Source organism: Myotis davidii, unplaced genomic scaffold (genome assembly GCF_000327345.1).
Source record: "Myotis davidii unplaced genomic scaffold, ASM32734v1 scaffold581, whole genome shotgun sequence".
Classification (NCBI taxonomy): Eukaryota; Metazoa; Chordata; class Mammalia; order Chiroptera; family Vespertilionidae; genus Myotis; species Myotis davidii.
In genome coordinates, this window is record NW_006291426.1 from 1,188,672 (window position 1) to 1,194,981 (window position 6,310).

General features: G+C 38.2%; 1 pseudogene; it reads left to right on the forward strand.

Moving 5' to 3' along the window:
- The first annotated feature begins 4,413 nt into the window (after nt 1–4,413).
- Nucleotides 4,414–5,164, forward strand: LOC102770184 (annotated as a pseudogene).
- The last annotated feature ends 1,146 nt before the right edge of the window (nt 5,165–6,310 follow it).

Sequence of the window (6,310 nt, forward strand, 5' to 3'; positions counted from 1 at the left end):
GGATTGCTTCCTTTCATGAACTTTCCCCAAAGGCATTGGTAATCTCTCTGAAGAGGAAAGGTTACATGATTTTTTGGGGGTGAGACCTTTAATGAATCCTGGCCGGATAGGATGGTCTTGAGTTAAATTTAGAAAAATATGAAGTGTTTTTGAGATCCCCCATTGCTCATTTTTGTTATTCTTTTCCTCTTTAAAAAAAATCTACTGCCCTAGCTGGTTTTGCTCAGTGGGTAGAGCATGGGCCTGTGGACTGAAGGGTCCTGGGTTCAATTCCAGTCAAGGGCACATGCCTGGGTTGGGGGCTTGATCCCCAATAGAGGACATGCAGGAGGCAGCTGGTCAAAAATTCTCTTTCATCATTGATATTTCTATCTCTCTCTCTCCTTCTCCCTTCCTTTTTGAAATCAATAGAAATATATTTTAAAAAGTAAATCTACTGATAGATTTTTTGCTTGACCAAACTTTAGTCAGGCTCCTGAACTTTCTCCTGGGCCCGTTTGTGTGCGCCTCATCAAATTTAGTTTTAGCAAGAACTCTGGTAAGTCAGTTTTACCAGAACCCTACCCCCACCCTTCCTCAATATCTGCTCACCCTCAGTATCTGACCAGGTTCCTCATCTCCCAACATTTTCCAGGTGATGTCTGATCACCCTGGCCTGTCTTCAACAATAATTCTGTTTGGTAGGTTTAGCCAGAACCCTTCTTACCCCTCTTGCTTCTTAGTAATTTCCCATCCACTGCCCACGCTGCTCCTTGGCTATAACTTCTCACTTGCCATGCTGCATTCAGAGTTGAGCTCAATCTCTCTCCGCTACTGCGAAATCTCACTGCAGAGCTCTCTAACCTATTGTGATGGTCCTAATAGTCTGCCTTATCATCTTTAACAAGTGCCATGGATTTTTCCCCCTTAGTGGTTATGGTGCTGTGACTCAGGCAGGATCGGATTCATCACTGGATCCCAGACCACTCACCCAGGACCTCGAGGGCGCACTTTGACTGAGGATCTGATTCCTGACCCAGCACTCGGTACAGACATGTGCTGAAGCTGGTAAGGGCAGATTTGATTCCTAAGGTTCTGAGTCTACCCCAGAAGCTGAGCCAGAGTCCCAGCCTTCCTTGTTGAAGAGGACCTGCTGAGCCTGAAGTCTCTTATTCCTGGCTTTCTTTTCTGAGTGGGGACTATTCCCTGACTCTGGTCTAGAAGTGTTTCTTTTAGGCTCTCCGGGATGCCTCTATATTCTCTCTATTGCACTTTACTTCTCCCGTGAGAGCTTCTCAGTTCACTGAAACCCCCTTCTTGAACCTCTACTGACCGAATGCTCTGCCAACTCTGCTATTTTCCTTGTCGACATGATTTTGTGGAGGATAATTTGGAACTGCATTGGCCTCCTTGCAAAACTTACATTCTCCCCAAACTGGTTCCTGTAAGACCACTCCCTTCCCATTGTGTCTGTGCCCACTTCCTCCTCTTACCATCTTCAGTATTCCCTCCGGTTCTCTTAAATACTTTTATATGTTCCCCTTCACACATCTATCTCCTCCATCCCTCTGTCCACCTGCCAGACTCTTCTCACTTCAACCCCTCAGCTCCCTGCTGCCACTTGAATTTTAATCCCCCTTACCCTCCATCAGGGGTTCTCAGGTGACTTGGGACCTCCAAAAGCAATCACCTGAGGCTAAAAATAGAAACAACACCACCTATATAGAAGCAGAAATTAATATTTTGTCTATTCAGATGTGCACTGGAAATATCCAGACAGCTGCTAGATAACTCCTCAGTCACTGCCCTAAGACAGCCCATGGCCTCCATCAGATTAGACATCGGGGCAAAAGAAAGTCTTAGAAGTCTTCATAAATATAGACTCACAGGTAACCTTCACTTGTCCTATTTGCTGGAAATGCAATTTATTTATTTTTTAAAAATATTTTATTGATTTTTTTACAGAGAGGAAGGGAGAGGGATGGAGAGCTAGAAACATGGATGAGAGAGAAATATCGATCAGCTGCCTCCTGCATATCCCCCACTGGGGATGTGCCCGCAACCAAGGTACATGCCCTTGACCGGAGTCAAACCCGGGACCCCCGAATCCACAGGCCGATGCTCCATCCACTGAGCCAAACCGGTTAGGGCTGGAAATGCAATTTAGGTAAAGATATAAAGTGGAGATAAACCAGTGAGTTACTATTACTATATTTTATTGACTCATGACTAAAATTGTAGAATGAAAGCTGTAACATCTCTGTTTGCATCTGCCTGTATATTTATATATGCATGTATATTACATGTATGCGATATTTTTCTATCTCTGAATATTACCAATTTAATTTACAAACATCCTCAATGGAGTTCTATTAGAATTAGGTTAGAAGGAAATAAATACTTACATAAACTAAGTTTTCCTAAAACTCTCAGAAATATAGAAATTAACCCGTTTTTTGTTGTTTTGTTTTTTAATTCACTTGATCTGGGATATTCTTTGGTAAATAAAGGTAGTTTTAAATTTGTTTGTAAAATAAAACAGGGATGTCTTCAGAGTTTTTAGCATTAAATGTAATGCAGATGTACATCGTTTTCTTACCAAGATTTACCAGTCAAACATGCTTATATGATCTCTACTACATATTTATGATTATAACACTATAAATCAAACCTCAGAACTAAATGTACAATAAAAAGTAATTTCTTGATGCATGTCGAACATAAGTAAAACCACCACACACACAAAAAAGGGAAGAGCCATAATTTTAAATTTAGGCCTTTGTTTGTTTAATTTTTTATTGATACTTTCCTGATTTGTCAACAAGAAAAACAATTTAAGATAATGGCTTTTTTAAAAATATATTTTTATTGATTTTTTACAGAGAGAAAGAGAGAGAGATAGAGTTAGAAACATCGATGAGAGAGAAACATCGACCAGCTGCCTCCTGCACATCTCCTACTGAGGATGTGCCCACAACCCAGGTATGTGCCCTTGACCGGAATCGAACCTGGGACCTTTTAGTCCGCAGGCCGACGCTCTATCCACTGAGCCAAACCGGTTTTGGCAATAATGGCTTTTTTTGTTTTATGTTTCCTAAAACTTTTATAAGCAATTCAAGCATAATTATAAGAACAACGGAATTAAATAGATTAAAATAGGATACAAATTTATAAATAAACTTTTCAACAATTATGATTTATACTATGTCTAAAAATAATTATAAAAAGCTTTTTGATAACTTGAACCTTAAAGCTATACTGTTGAAATAATGATGAGTATTCATTGAATATCCAGATAATTTCCAAATAAGATAACATATTAATAAATTAATTGCTAAATATAAGTAAAGTTTATGTACTTTCAACATCTTGTTTTTATATGGTACATAGAAGCTAAAAATATATGGGCCTTTTAATAAATATGAGAATCTTTACGATGAAAAAGACATATGCCTCTAGAGAACTGTAAAATGATGTGTTCAGATATTTGCTATAGAATAATTGTGACAGTTCATAATTGCTCGCTTCTAGTTTTCATTGAAAATTAAGATTATTAATAGTTAAAAAAAGTCTAAATTGTAAATAAATCTACTAGAAGTAATAAGAGTTAAGAAAAAACAACAACCCCTGCATATAAGGAAAAGAAGACGTATTTACAATAAGAAAGGCATGAAGTATGTATTTTTGTTAGGGGAAAAGGAGAGTAATTTTGTCTGAATGTAGAACGACTATTCCAGAATGAGAGAAGAAAAGAGTATCACAAAAAAATGAATAAATTAAAAACTACTTTTGGAAGGTTTTTGAACAAGGACTCATGAAAAGGAATTTTTTCTTGTGTAGCCAATGCTGCCCAACATTGGATGAATTTATTTGTACGAGTTTTTAAAAAAATTAGTCTTGGTATTAATAGTACACAGATGCAAGACTAGAACTTGGTTTTCCCTCTTTGAAACAAAACCATTTCCTTAGATTATTAGTCTGCTCTTAATAAGAAATTGTGAAAAAGGTTTTCCTTTGCCCTTTAATTTATCTGCCCAGGAGACCAACAGTTTGCATCTTAGAGAAGTTCCTGTGCTTCGTGCTGTCTTTATCAGGTCTTGGGTTACTTAAGAAAATCAAAACTTCTCAATATTAAAAGAGCTAAGTTTTAGTAACTAACTTTCTGTATTTGCCTTGGAAATCTCTGAATTGTCACTTTGGTTAAATGGTAAGTATGGTTTCACAGGGACCTGTGATCCTATGGAGTCAAGTGTTCACACCTTTAGACATTTTTGACAACTTTTCAAAATCCAATTCTAACTGGAGTCTGACATCAAACAAAGATTTCCCAGAGCACTCCTGGAAAATCTGTCACCTTGTAAAAGAGAGATGTTCGGCTAATTAGGTGTCTTTGCTATGCGCAGTTCTGTGGACAGCGTTGTCAACTAAGAAGTGATGAATGGGCCCATGGGCACTGCCATTCAAGCTGGGGCAGTGTTTCCAGCTCACCCCCAGGCACACTGCAGCTCGGGCCTTGCCCAGCACAACCGGACCCTGGCTTCAGCTGGGGAAGAGCTACAGAAGGATCTAGAAGAGGAGAAGGTTGCTCTGGAAAAGGTAACTGGAAAAACAGTACATGATGCTCTTACAGCTGGAAAATCTAAGACAGACAGAAATCAAGCACAAGATGCAGCAGAAATTACAGAGGAAAGAGAACCTGTGGACAATGAAAACCCAGCTGTGGTGGTTGCTCCCATTACGATGGGATATACAGTGGGAATCAGTAATTATGGGTGGGAGCAGCCAGACAAGTTTGTGAGAATCTACATTACCTTAACTGGAGGTCATCCGAGACCAGGCTTGGACATGCCACAGAGAGAGCACTTGACCTTTTGGTAAATAGTTTAAATGGGAATGAGCATGAACTTGAAACCCATCTCTCTGGAAGGCAGTTTCAAAAAAATCAAGACAGATATGGGGATTATCTTGTGTAAAAAGAAAGCAGAAAAAACACGTAGTAGGACTTCCCAACTGGAGCTGAAAAGGGAAAGAAAAGCCCGCCTATAACTCTGAAACAGGCTAGGGAGGGGCTGATGAATATTGTAAGAAAATGTATGAAGATGGAGATGATGATAGGAAACAAACTGTTAATAAGGCTTGGGTGGAACCGAGAGAGAAACAAGCCAAAGGAGATGCAGAATTTTGAGATAATGCCACAGAGCCTTCTCTTAAGTAAAGGCAATAAATCCTCCACTTTTTGCTGGAAGACTTATTTAAACAAAATATGCTTATTAAACACTTCCTCTAAAGATGGTCCTTCAGTAACCTGATCATTTTGTTCAAGAAAGGGTAATCCTGCCTTCTCATGTGAAATGTATAAAAGCAGGTTTGGCCTAGTGAAAAGGCCACAAGGTGAGCATTTTTGTTTAGCTAAGAGGTAGAAAACAACAGTTATTGCTGACCTTTAAGTTCTTGACATCAGCTTCCACCAATGTCAGAATAAGTAAAAATTAAACCTGAAATTTTGCATAAAAAAGTGATAATAAATCTTCTTAAGTTATATGTGCATGGATCTATGATACTAATATAGATATTTCAGAAATTGTATGAAGTTATTAGACATTTGCAATACTGATCCTGGCTGGGTAACTCAGTTGGTAGAGCATCATCCTGATAGGCCAAGATTGTGAGTCTATCCCTGTTCAGAATGACTCAAACAATGAATGCATAAATAAGTGCACAACAACTAACTCTCTCTCTCTCTCTCTCTCTCTCTCTTTTTCTCTCTCTCTCCCTCTCCCTAAAATTAATAAATTAAAAAAATAAGAAATTTGCAATACCCTTGTTGTCCAGTTATTATGTTAAAATGTTGTGTGCCACAGAAATAACTAATTATTCTTTGTCAAATGAACTGTCATCAGAACTTTAAGCAAGGCCATTTTAAGCCCTTCGCCTTTCACAGATAGTTACTGTTTTACCCTGATTCTCCCCTGAAAGCAGTTTATGCGTGAGAATGATCCATGATGGCATCACTGGAATAACTCTGAGACCATGCCATCAGGTTAAGGAAGAATTTCTAGAGCTAACGAAGAAGCTGATGGATTCATAAAATGCTAACCCAACATCAAGCAGAATAAGAATTAATTCATGGGCCTGAATGAACTGATAAGGATGACTATAATTTTTAATGACCTTTGTTTAAAACATTGCTAGTTCTTTAATGTTTTGTTTTCCAGATTTAAGGAAACCCTTTTTTTTCTTTTAAACTATTGTAACTTATAGCAATATTGTAAACTATACTTTTGTAAACAGAGTTGAAACATTTCTTTTTTCTTCCTATATGATCTCTCTA